The following is a 13,952-nucleotide window of genomic DNA, read 5'->3' on the forward strand; positions in this document are numbered from 1 at the left end:
GAGGAAATCAAGAAGACACAGAAGGAGATAGATGACATTGATGATAATATGATAGGTCCTTCGAAACTTACCTCAATTTTTGAATAGGAAATGGTAGTCTATGAGGAAAAGTTAGAGAAAATTGATAAAGAGAAAGCAAGGATAAGGTTAACGGCCCGGGAACTCAAAAGTAAACTTGGTCCAAGATTGGACAATCTCATTACTCAGTGAGTTGAGCTATCAAAGGCAATAGTTCAAGGATAATGGTCACCGGAGCAACAGATGCACTATCTAACCGACATGATCCAATAGACAGAGACCATTCTCTCCGACAGTAACAAATTCATGGAAAGCCTGAATCTAATTTTGGTGAAATTTTTTTCAAATTGTAACCAACTGGTTATAGGCTATGAGGTAGCATTTTTGTATTATTTGATTCTTTTTGGCATCCTTTGCCATTGATACCAAAGAGGGAGTAGTATGGAGAAAAATAAATGCACAGAGGAGATCACTTGCTCAGGGGGAGAACACTTCTTTTGGATTTCATTCTTGGATAATAGCTTTGGATTTTTCTCACGAGTGTTGACATCAATGCCAAAGGGGGAGATTGTTGGCATTCTACACTCTAACGAGAATGGTTGATGTTGTCATTGATGGCAACCAACTAGCAACAGGTTTCTACACATGCACCGGCATCGTAGGCACCATACACCGGCAGGCACATTCACCAACATCCAGATTACACCGAAAATGAAGTATACCGGCACTCAGGCCGACATGGGACACAATTTTGCTTATATGAATTGTATTGTAAATATAATTAATTATTTGTAAGCCGACTTGGTGTATTGTAAAAGACTCATATATGTATGAGATCTTATAGATGATTTTGTATGGTAATTAAGAAGAAGGATAGGATAATATTATTGGTATATGTAAGACAGCGAAAGGTTTTTGGTTAAGGTATCTGAGTGAGCTTAAACCGGTACTGAACTAGGCATTAGAGATGCTATTTTGAGCAGTACATTGTATTGGATTTAATTATCCATATTGTAGTCAGTGAGACTCTTTCATTGAGCAATGCGCTTGAGGCTGTTGGCCTTCCTGCATGTGCAGGCCCCTATTGCAAGTAATATTTATTCATATTTTCCAGTGAGTAAATATTGTGGGTCACAAATCCCACTGAGGCTTTTCCCACACCGGGTTTCCTCGCTAAAATATTATGTGTTATGGTGTGCATTTATGTTGTCTCTATTATTTCTCTTTACTACATTATTTCTTGTTTACCAGTACATTGATTTGGGTTGCATAGTTATAAATACGTTTAAATATTCCACTAACCGGTTAGACACTGATTCACCCCCCCTCTTAGTGTCTTTGGGGTTGTCATTGAATCTAACAACAACATGTGTCTCTTGGTATCCAATCATTTATTATATTTAATGTAATATTTATCTTGCATGTATGGGCACTTAAGTTGGAGGGAAAGTATTGGAAGCTAAACTGGTCTCTTTTTGAGTTTCGTCATGACATTCTAAGGGTTGTGGTCATGAGGAATGAGAAGGCTCCTTTGGGAACCTTAATTGGTGGTTTTGGAGCTATTTCCATTATATAAATTCATCATTTGGGTGTAGATTTTGTATGTAACAATTAAATGTAGATTTCTCTGCAAGAACAAAAGACAAATGAGAGGTATAAGGAGGTTGTTTATATGCATAGGTGCTACTATGATGGAGGCAAAGAGGAGAATGAAAGTGATTGTATTGTAAGCACTTTTATTGTTGATAATGAATGTGGTGTCCTCTCTTCTTGGTGGAGCTTTTTTTTGCAAGGGTTTCTCCACGCAAATCTTATGTTATGTGTTGATTTTATTTTGCTAATTTCATGTCTCATTGTTGCTATCTTATGCTGATGTTAATCATTATTTAATGTTGTTATAACTTCACATAATATAGGTTGATTAAGCATAATAAACATGTTATTTTTGGAATCATAAATAAGAAGGATTTAATCTTGGTTTTCCATATTAAGGCAACTTAACTTTCATATTTTCATGTGCAACTATGCAAGCCTTGTATCTTATCTTTTGATTAGTTTATAGGATAGAGATTGATATTCATAATATTTAATATTGAACCTATTTATTTCGCAACATTTGGTATCAAAGTTGAAGGTTACGAATTCTAGTTATTCCTCTATTTTTGGTTTCTTAGCATGGAAAGATTGTGGGAATAATTTAGAAGGAATTAAAGATTGTTGGAAGGCTATTGGGACTACAATTAATTTTCTTTGAGTTAACTTTTTTTTGCAGGTTTGCATGGATATTATTAATGTGATTTATGTTGAGAATTTGAAACTCATGTTTATGGATCTTTATGGAGTTGGTTATGGTTTGGTAACCTGGAGCTCCTATTTGATAATATGTTTGTATCCTCTTGTTTTGTGTTTGTGCTCCTTTACCTTGTGGTCATGTGCAGTGAGAAGGTGTTCATGTTGGATGGGTATTGATATCTAGTGATATGGAGATGCACAACTTGGTTGGACTATGAAATGGAGTTCTTATGTTGGGTTCATGGCTTTAGCCCATGGTTACGTGCCAGGACTGGAAGATAAGCCATCAAACTCTTTGTGAGTTTTGGAGTTGATAAGTTTCATATGGTTTAAGTCGTCATACAACTTTCCTTTGCTTGTTCAATTTCAATGATCTCTTGTTTTTAGCTTTTGGGTTTTGTACATCTATGATATTTTTATTATTGAGATGACATGTATAATGTGAATGTTTGGATGTTTAAGTGGATTTGAAATTTAGAAAGGTGATTTTGTAAGTTTTACATGTTAACTAAAATATGTGGTATGTGGACTTATGGTAAGACTAGATTTTGGGTGTTTTGGATGGAGACAGTTACAGGTTTGCATGATTGCTTGGAAGGTTCCTATTGATCTATGGTTACTCCTTTGTGGGTTTGTTTGGAAAATTAGATCTAGCATTGATTTTGGTGTTTGAGTCTTAGAAATACACATGTTATACTTATTATCTCTATTGATTGCATGGTATTGACATGGGGTTAAAAAAAATTGTTATTTGAGATTGGAGCATTGATTATGTATTTTTTCTTTGAGATGTTGCATATGTGTTGATCTTGTGAATTGTCTAATGAGGATTTGGTTTCATAGGCCTTATTGTTGGTCACCATTATAGCATCAGTATGATTATTATAGTGAGAAAAGGGTTATCATTTCCTCCTTGTTTAGTTTTGTTTCTTGAATAAAAACTACCTTTGGTTGCAACTTTTTAATACTGCGCTTGATTAAGCGCCTCTTGTTAGGAACATTGAGGCCCCTAATATTCCAAGTTAGTAGCTTCATGTTTCCTTGGGAAGGATTCTCCCCTTCCTTGCATTCAATATTGATGTTATCTTGGTTTGATCTACAACAAATCCATCTATTAACCTTAGTTAATCTAGAGATTTCCTCCCTCTCCTATTCCCTCCTGATTCTCCATAGTATGGTTTCTCTTTCTGAGGGCAGCAGAGGCATAATCCCAGACACGCCTAACCTCCTTCCTCTTCCTCCAAATTAGCATGATCTTGATTCTCCCACGGTAAGCCTTGCTCCATCTCTTCTATCCCCTCATTTTCCAGGACACTCTGCACCATTTTGTAATTGGCTTCTCTAAGAATCTCTTGATTTATGTCAGCTAAAGGGAACAAACCTATAAATTCACATACAACATCTAGTTTTAATGGGCAATTCCCATATCCAGGGCTTCCCATGTTTGTCTCAGGGATCCTTTCCTCATTTGATTTCTCTATCATCTCAGTTGTCCCTTTTTCATTGAGGAGATTCATCTGATAAAAAATATCCCTGTTGAGAACATCACTATCCTTTTTTAAGTCATTTAATTCGCCAATAAAAGTTTCTCTTGTGCTCTACTTTGTTGGCTATGGAACTCCCCCTTCAATACTCCCCAGGATCCTCTCGAAGCTTACATTTGCATTTTCTATAATCTTATCAAAACTCTCAGCCCCTAAATTTATGCTAGACTTATATACTCATTCACCTCTTCAAGATTCATTTTAGTTTGTTCTATGGTTATATGTGTCTGATAAGCTAGGTTGTCTTCGATAATTTATTTCTCTGGTTGAACAGCTTCCTGGTTCAATATTCTTATGTTTTGTGTGTCCATATTTTCTGCAAAACTCCCTTCCTTGCTTTGATCTAGTTGTTCCTCATTAACTCTCATGACCATATTGATCATTTTGGGATTGTTTGATCCCGTTGGGGGGGGGGGGGGGGGCAGAGCACCCAATTTTCATGTCTTCTCTCATCAGACATTTCCTAGGGTTTTAATTCTTCAATTCCTCTTTTTTTGCTTCCATCTGCCAAATTATGATACAATTTCTAGTTCTCTATAGATTCCTAGTTTTGAATCAATCTCCACATGCAAGTTGGCCACATCATCTGCTTTCCCATTTAGGAAGTCCTCTTCTATACCTAGACATGTGCCCAATGCATCTCTTGTTCTAATTAGGGCTTTCTTCCTGTCATAATTTGGAAGGGAGGTCTACCAAACTAATCCATTTTTTTTTTTACTATATTATGTTTTCGAGGATCAAACCCTAAGTTCCAGTTGATTCTATAAAAACTAGAGCCCTAAAAAAAAATAGGCATACCATATAGTAGCTCCATTTTCAAATTAGGATCTATGCATTTTATAAGAAAAACTTATTTTGAAGGGGTTGAATGCATAACTTGTCTGGATAGCATTCTCTCCACCAAGCCATAATCTCCTCCTACAAGCTCTTAGATCCGTTTCACTTGATAAATAACACCCTATCCTTAAATAGATTCACAAAACTTTAAAGAAGGGTTGGAGGGAGCACAACCATCTTACTCTTGGATTTCTTTACAAAAGCTAGATCTCTTTTCTACCTAGTTTCTCCCAAAACTTTGTTGGGCCAGCAAACTCCACCCCATGGTTTTGTTTTCCATTGATTATTTATGTTTTGGTTTTTAAACCAAAAATCACTTCTTAGATCCACACATGCCCTAGGATCACCTCTGAAGGATCCTAATGCAGGAGCATCCCCGATTCATGGCAATCTTGTATCAACCAAAAATATTTCCTTTATGTTTGCAGTTTCAGCATTTCTTTCTTTGTGTCCCAGATTTGGCTCACCGGATCCTGTGAAGTTGGATTTTGCTTGAAGATTTGATCATCTTCCTTATTCCCAAACCATGGAGCATTTGGATTATTTTCTGACAAGTTATCGCTACTAGTATCCGTGACAATTTTCTTGTACAGGTTGATAGTTTCCTATTGCCAGTTGCCTGGACCTATTTGCATTTGTGATCTACTGGATCCCTTTCGTACCTTGCGGAGCCTTGAGTGTTGATTCTGATGTTCCTTGGCATGTGGCCAACATTTTCCATGATCTACTCTTCATCCTTTGGATTTTCTAGAGGAATTTCTTTGGCGAAGGTCAACCTTGTTGGTTTTGCACGTTAGGTCTTGTTCTTCGGGTTTTAATCCCTTTTTGGGCTGATTGGATCCCCTTGGATCGTATAAATAATTGTAATCGAGCATTAGAATGTAACTAAGAAGTTAGACTAAACATAGAAGATAGATCTATTAAGATTTGAGGTCCCGGTTGTGACCCGTTCTATATTTTGAGCATGTTTTAGCAGGCCTGTGGGCCAGTTTCTGTAACTCGGTTGTAATCAAATTTCATGTTATAATTCAATTTGTTCTGAATTGCCTCCATCATGTCCTTGTGTTTCCATTGTGTTTACTCTTGCTGATCGGTCTCGATTGATCTCTTTGAGGTCCCTCCTAACCAGTGTCTGCTTCAAGTGGTATCATAGCGAGTTTTCATTTCGGAGATTGCGTTGTCCTAAGAATTTTTTTGTAGGGTGGAAGATCGTGGATCCAACTTGTAGCTGCAGAGGACTAGCGTAAAGATGGCATGAAGAGGAACTAGGAATGGTGGAGCGGGAGGAAATGCAGACCCTGCTATGATGGAAATGTTGTGAGGAATAGAAACCCAGTTGGAAGCTGTGGAGACAGCCCAGAGAAGAGGCCGACATATTGAAGATGTAAGTGAAGAAGAAGGAGAAGAAGCCCTGGTAGAACAAGTAAACCACTGGTGGTTGATCCAGATGAGGAAATCTTTTTGAAGGTTTTGAGTAGGGCGAATACTAAACCTCATTTTACCCCACCAGAATATGATGGAAAGTTGGATTTGGATGAATTGATGGATTGGATCTCAGAGATGGAGAAATATTTTGATTTTGAAAACACTACAAAAGAAAGGAAGGTGAAATATGTATGTACCCAATTGAAAGGTCACACATCTCTTTGGTGGGAGAATTTGCAGGTTGATAGACAGAGAAGAGGTAAAGAGAAGATCGAGACATGAGATCAAATGATTGCTAAGTTGAAATCAAAATTTATGCCAGTTGATTATCAAGTGAATCTATTCTAAAAGTTCCAAAATTTGAGATAGAAGGAATCTAGTGTGAAGGGATACATCAAAGCATTTTACAAGTTGAATATCAGATCTGGACATGTTGATGCTGAAGTTGAACAAGTTGCAAGATATTTGAATGGATTGCGGGGTGTCTATACAAGATGAACTCAGTTTGATTAAATTACAGAGTGTTGAAGAGGCTTACCAGTATGCCCTGAAGGCAGAAGAAAAGCTAAACAAAAGACATGAGCAGAGGCAGAGAGGCAGAGGTGGAAGGTTTTTCGGAGGAAGATTTCAAGGAGGAAGAGGATATACCGAAGGTAGAGGAACCTGTACAAATCAGAACAAGGACAAGGAAGTAAGAAAATAAGGTAATTCATACCGAAAAGGATAGAAATTTCTACCGGAAGGCTACCGGAATGAGAATTTTGGAAGACAAGACAAGAGAGTGTTTGGAAGAACTTGCTTTAAGTGTGGAGGAGAAATCATCATGCTTTCGAGTGTAAGAAGACATATAATGCCATAAGAGCAGTAGTGGTGGAAGAAAACCCCACCGAATCAAACAATAAACTGGAAGATGGAGAATTGTTGATGATGAGGAGAGCTTTGTGTCATATCGGGAGAGATGAAGAGCCACATATCCGATAAGTTCTATAAAGTTTTTATTGATAGTGGTAGTTCAAATATTCTTGTTTTAGAAGAGATGGTGAATAAGTTGAAATTGGAAAGATGGAAACACCCTAAGCCTTATTAGATAGCATGGATTCAGGATGAACATAAGTTGTTAGTAAGTGAGCAATGTTTGGTGAAATTGAAAATAGGGAATTATCATGATGAAGTCATGTGTGATATTATTCCTATGGATATTAATCATATTTTTTTGGGTAGACCTTGACATTTTGATAGACAGGCAATACATGATGGGAGGAAGAATACATACACTATTGTGGCCAATGGGATGAAGCAAACCTTATTGCCCTTGGAGGAACCTTTGAAGAGTGAAATACGTATGAATGCTAGAATCTCTTTGGTGGATGGAAGGAAATTCCTAGATGGATTGAGACATGAGAATGTGTGTTTTGCCTTAGTTCCTAGGAAGACTGAGAATTCAGAGTATGAAGAGGAACAACCAGAAGAGATAAAAGATTTGTTGACATAATATGAAGACATGATTTCAGATAATGAACTTGATGGATTGCCACTTGTGAGAAGTATTAGTCATTGCATGGACTTGGTTCCTAGAGCTAGTTTGCCTAACAAAGTTGCACACCAGATGACACCGACAGAGAATGAAGAACTAAATAGACAATTGCGGGAGTTGTTGAAGAAAGGTTTGATTAGAGAAAGTTTGAGCCCTTGTGCAATACCAACAGTATTAACACCTAAGAAGAATGGAAAGTGGAGAATGAGTACTAATTCCAGAGCAATAAACAAAATCATAGTGAAATACCAATTTCCTTTGTCTAGGATGGATGACATAATGGGCTGTTTGAGCAGAGCCAAATACTTTACAAAGATAGATTTGAAGAGTGGATATCATCAGATCAGGATCAGAGAAGGAGATGAGTGGAAGACAACATTCAAGACAAATGAAGGACTGCATGAATGGTTGGTGATGCCTTTTAGGTTAACTAATGCACCAAGCACTTTCATGAGGTTGATGAATGAGGTATTGAAGAAATTCTTGGGTAATTTTATTATTATATATTTGGATGACAGATTTTCAGTAAGACAAAAGAGGAAAATTGTTGCATTTGAGACAAGTTTTGAAGAGGTTGAGAGAAGAAAAGTTGCTAATAAATCTTAAGAAGTGTACTTTCATGAAAGATGAGTTAGTCTATTTGGGATTTGTGATATCTAAGGATGGTTTAAAGATGGACCCTGAGAAAGTAAAAGCAATTGTTGAGTGGCCTACACCAGAAAGCATTGGAGAGGTAATATCATTTCATGGACTGGCTAGTTTCTATCGGAAGTTCATTAGAAATTTTAGTTCAGTATGTAACCCTATGACTGAGACCATGAGGGGAGATCAGAAGGAATTCAAGTGGACCACTAGAGCAAACAAAAGTTTTGAACTGTTGAAGCAGAAAGTGACTGAGCAACTAGTGTTAGCTTTATCGGATTTCAATAAAGTATTTCAAGTGGATTGTGATGCAAGTGGAACAACAATAGGAGCAGTCTTGAGTCGGTAAGGGAGAGAAGTAGCTTATTTCAATAAGAAATTGAATGATGCCTGAAGGAGATATTCATTGTATGATCAAGAGTTTTATGCCATAGTCCAAGCCTTGAAGAAGTGGAGACGTTACCTATTGCCTAAGGATTTTGTGTTGTATATGGATCATCAAGCCTTGAAGTATTTGAACAGTCAGAGTAAGTTGAATCAGAGACACATGAGATGGGTAGAATTTTTGCAGAGTTACACCTTTGTGTTGAAGCATAGAAGTTGGAAATCTAACAAATTTGTTGATGCACTGAGTAGGAGAAGGAATTTACTGACAACGATGAGTGTGTCAGTACTAGGATTTGAGGAATTGAAGACCTTGTATGATGATGACCCGGATTTTGCAGAACCTTGGAGAGCATGTAGAGAACCGGTTATGATAGATAGAAGCAAGTGGTTGGATTACTTCATTCAGGACGGGATGTTATTCAGAGGAGTTCAGTTGTGCATACCTAAGAATTCTATGAGGGAGAATCTGATAAAGGATAAATATAGTGGAGGATTAGCCGGACATTTTGGTATTGACAAAACAATAGCATTGGTGAGTGAGCATTACTTTTGGCCCCAGATTCATAAGGATGTTGGGAAACATGTGCAAAGTTGTAGAGTTTGTCAAGTTGCAAAGAGTAGTACTCAGAATGTGGGATTGTATAAACTTTTGATAGTACCAGTAATACCTTGGGAGGATATAAGCATGGATTTCATACTTGGATTGCCCAAAACACTGAGAGGGAATGATTCTATATTTGTGGTAGTGGATAGATTCTCGAAGATGGCTCATTTCATACCTTGTAAGAAGACATCAAATGCATTACATGTAGTAGACCTATTTTTCAAGGAAGTAGTGAGATTGTATGGATTGCTTCAGATCCTTTGGTGATCTTCGAACCTATTTTTCAAGGAAGTAGTGAGATTGCTTCAGATCCTTTGGTGATCTTCGGACCTGATTCATTAAGATTCCACTTAGGGTTTTCCTCCTACATGTTAAGAGGAATTTTGTCTTTCCTCTCACCCATCGGGATGTAGTTCACACATGTAGCCACTGCATTGTTTTTTGACTTGGAGTATTCAATCTCCTTCTCCCACTACCATGGTTTCCTATGCAAAAACTATAAGGGTCCATTCCTGTTCCATGGCCTCCATTGTAGAGGCTACAGCCACACCAAAGGCTCCCAATGCACCATTTTTTTCTTATGACATAAATAGTTAATACCTTAGGTCCAACCTTCAATCATACAATGATGCATATTAATGTGTTGATTAAGATTCTATTTGTCATTTTTAATGAAACCCTTTAATGACATACTCTCAATCCCTAACTTAAGTGTTAAACAATTCTTATTTAGTATGAATGTTATATTATAAGAAACTTAGTAGGTTATGAATACTTGAAATTACCTAGTATATATGATGAACCATTTTAATGATTAATTTGGGATCCTTATGAGAAAATGGAATCAATGATGCTACATGAGGAGATGGAGTGGTGGCATTAGACTCCATATTCCTACAAAAAAATCTCATATGTTATATCCTCTCATTCAACACTGTCATCATTATCTTCCATATCATGTGCCTCAACATTATGTGAATAATATGGTAATGTATTTGTATAATTTATAATCTATTATTACATGATGGAATTGATGGATTTGCATTATCATTAGTCCCTTCAACCTTAATTATTTTGTTATCAATAATATATTGTACCTCACTCTTACTATTAAAGAAATATATGTGCATAATGACGTCTAACTCGATAATATTTGGATAATGTTTGGTTGTTTTATGTTTTAGGAAGTAGTTTGTTGGGATTCAATGGATTGATGAAAAGAGTCTAACTAAGTTAGAACTCAACAAACTTTTAAGTGCATCATCCATGGATTCTTGAAGTTTAGCAAACTATCTAAAGTATTTGGTTTAAAAGAAGGAAAGTAAGTAGTAGCAACTAATTTCATATTTTGTAGTACCCCCCATGCTTTGCTTCAGATACTTATTAGACTATGTTTGACTCGTTATGTGTGGTTTATTTAGTTGGTGTGTGTGTGTGTGTGTGTGGATACATTCATGTGATCCATGTTATTGGACTATTTTATGATGCTTATATGTTTTAGGACATGATTACTATTATACATTATTTGAGATGGACATATTGATGTTAGTGATGGTTTATGATTTGTATTATATATTGGTGATTTATTATGATGCCTTATGAGATGTTAATCAATGAACAAATGTTATTATTTGGAATTGATGATTGATTATTGATTAAATTGATGCTTATGAATTTTATGTGTAGAATAGATCTTTATTGTATTGTTTGCTTGGGAAGTAGGGTGAAATGACCGATTTTGTATTACTCATTCGTAAGCTCCATACAACATCACAATTTCCTTTCACTAGATGGGAGTAGATATGTGTGTGTGTGTGTGTGTGTGTGTGTGTATTTGTATACAACATGTTTTGTGCAAGTTGCAATTACCAAACATCAACTCCACTTAGTCCCATAAGTTTGAGCATGTCTTTAAATCCCAATTGTGGTACAAGAGATGGTAGAAGACCCAAATTGTATCTAGCCCTAGCCATTGTCCTAACCTAGGGACAATTATCTAGTCTTTATTTTTATCCCATCAGATTTGTCATATAGACAATATCTGATCACCTTGTTGTCTATGGCAAGTCTTGTTTTGCTATTGGTATTATTTTATGATTTAGTTGAGTGTGTGAAATTTTATGTTATCTTAATTATAGATATAAGTTATAACTTGAGTGTTATAAATTAATTAATAATTAATTATTATTGCTTTAATCATATTTTTGATTTAATAAATATATTCTTATTATTGGATATTATTTGAATTATTATTGTGCATGTGACTATTTTTATTGTGGGAATTATTTTATTGTGGAAATTATATTTTATTATGGAACTGATTATTATATTTTTATTTTATTTTGGTGGAACTAGTTGTCCTATTTTTATAGATAATTATATTTTTATTTGGAATTAATTATTTATTATTTGTTTGGTTGTCAAGTGGGAGTCAATTATTTTAGGGTATTTTTAATTGGCGATTTAATATTTAATTGCTTTATGGAGATTTTTATTTTTGAAATTAATTTAATATTATTGATTTAGTGCAATTTTTTATGATTTTTGAATTAGGGTTTTGCTTTTCTTTTGTGCATATTTTTGTGAAGCTTTATTTAGGTTGTAATTGAGTTTTATATATATTCTCTTTATGAGAGTTTTGTTTTACATTTTCTTTTCAAAAAAATTTGGGAGATTTTGAAGGAGAATTTTGGAGAAGGGTTTGCAATTTTTGTGTATTGATTGGAAGATTGCTTTTATGAGTTTTGCTTGAAACATGGATTCGATTTATTGAGCTTAATTGTTGATATTTTTATAATTAGAAGAGGATTTGTGTTAAGAGTTCGCCCACAAATTCTCTCTCTCTCTCTCTCTCTCTCTCTCTCTCTCTCTCTCTCTCTCTCTCTCTCTCATCCTTCTTTGCAGGTTTCCAAGTAGGTTCCTATTTTCTAATTTAGATTTCGGTTTAATTTACAATTTTGATTAAAATGGATTATTAGGGGGAATTGGGAATAAATCAACTTTTAATTCATGTGTTGTAAAGTTTAAATTTTTCTCAAATCGGGTATTTGGGGATTGAGTGTTTCAAGTTGTCCTTTTTTTCTTTGTGCATGATTGAAATCCTTGTGTGAATCTTTGTATTTGGTTTTCCTTTATATATATATATATATATAGTCAAGCCTTGTTCAAATGGGTTTTTTTGGATTTTAGTTTTGAGTCTTTATGTTATGTTTTTCTTTATTGCTCAACATTCCAAGCAACTACGCATGCCTTCTGGGTTTATCCCGGTTTTCAATTTCGGTCAATTTGGTTTCTTGGTTAGTTCCATAGGCTATAAGTGATTGTGATCCCTGCCAATTTTGGATTTCTATATCTAATTGGTCTTATTTTTGCTGAATTGGTGTTCTTATGATCTTTCCTGATTTGGCTTATGAAATAAAAAAGTGATTTTTGAGGTTATGACTCGGTTTTAGGACTTGATCTTGTGATTGGTGGTTTTTTGGAAGTCCTATTTGTAGATTGTGCAATCTATTCATGTATATGGATTTTGATGTTCCTATTTGTATATCATATGTTTCATGATGCTTATATTTTGAGCCATAGAGGATAGGCTATCTAGGTCCATTAAGGGGGAGTGGCTCTCTATGGGGGTCAGGGTGTCATAACCCTCTTTCTAGACCTTGACAAAACTTGCTATTATTATTATTATTATTATTATTATTTAATTTTTTTAATTATTAAGTGCTATCAAAAGGGGATAGCTCCTGTACATTCGGTTCATCAGATTACATAGAAAGCTTAAGTAGTCTAGTCTCTATTCAGATACTATTCCAGATAATGGAGAATCACAAATAATCTCTCTCTAATGTCTACCACTTGAACCATCGCAGTCGTATTATTATATTAGTTTTACAAGTAATGCTAGTTAGAAATGATAAATTGAATATGGTCGAATTAATAAGTGGTAACACACATGAGGTCATAAATTTATTTGAAAATTATTTATTTACTTAATATATTAATTAAGCACATGGTGTAGGAAAAATGAGAAAATTCTTGACACATGGCATACGAGAGAAAAAAGAAATTTCAAATTTAAATTTGAGGATGCAATGGACAAGTGTTAACCCCACTATGACAAGCCATAAGGAATATGTCATAAAATATGACAATAATAATTTTGCATGAAATTATTTTGGGAAAGGAATCTCTAAATCATTAATTTCTTTTGAAAGTGGGAAATGGCTCTCTTTTTCTATATAATGAATACTAGATGTTCAAAAAGAGAGTTCATTTTTTTTTTGGGTGATAAATTAGTCTTCGAATTTTTAAGAAAAATTATTTCGAATTATGTTAGTTGTAGGAGAAATTTTGCAAACATGTTTCATAGTATGAGATAGGGTTTTTCGATTTTCTTGTTTTGGAGAAGATCTTTACTGGGTTATAGGAAGAGGATTGAAAAAGGATAGCTGGGGAAATGAGAGTTTGATTCAATAACAAGGTTTTCATATATCTTGCAGATCCAAGTTCCCTTCTTCCATTCTTTCTTGATGCTTATATGTTTTTCTTTAAAAAATGAGAAAAGAGGGGGGATTTTTATTTGTATGTATGTTGTATTTTCTATGGAAAATTTAGAGGATAAATGTAGCTTTAAAATATAGATTCTTTGTTTAAATCTGAAAGAGGATGG

The sequence above is a fragment of the Cryptomeria japonica genome, chromosome 3 (assembly GCF_030272615.1).
Source record: "Cryptomeria japonica chromosome 3, Sugi_1.0, whole genome shotgun sequence".
NCBI lineage: Eukaryota > Viridiplantae > Streptophyta > Pinopsida > Cupressales > Cupressaceae > Cryptomeria > Cryptomeria japonica.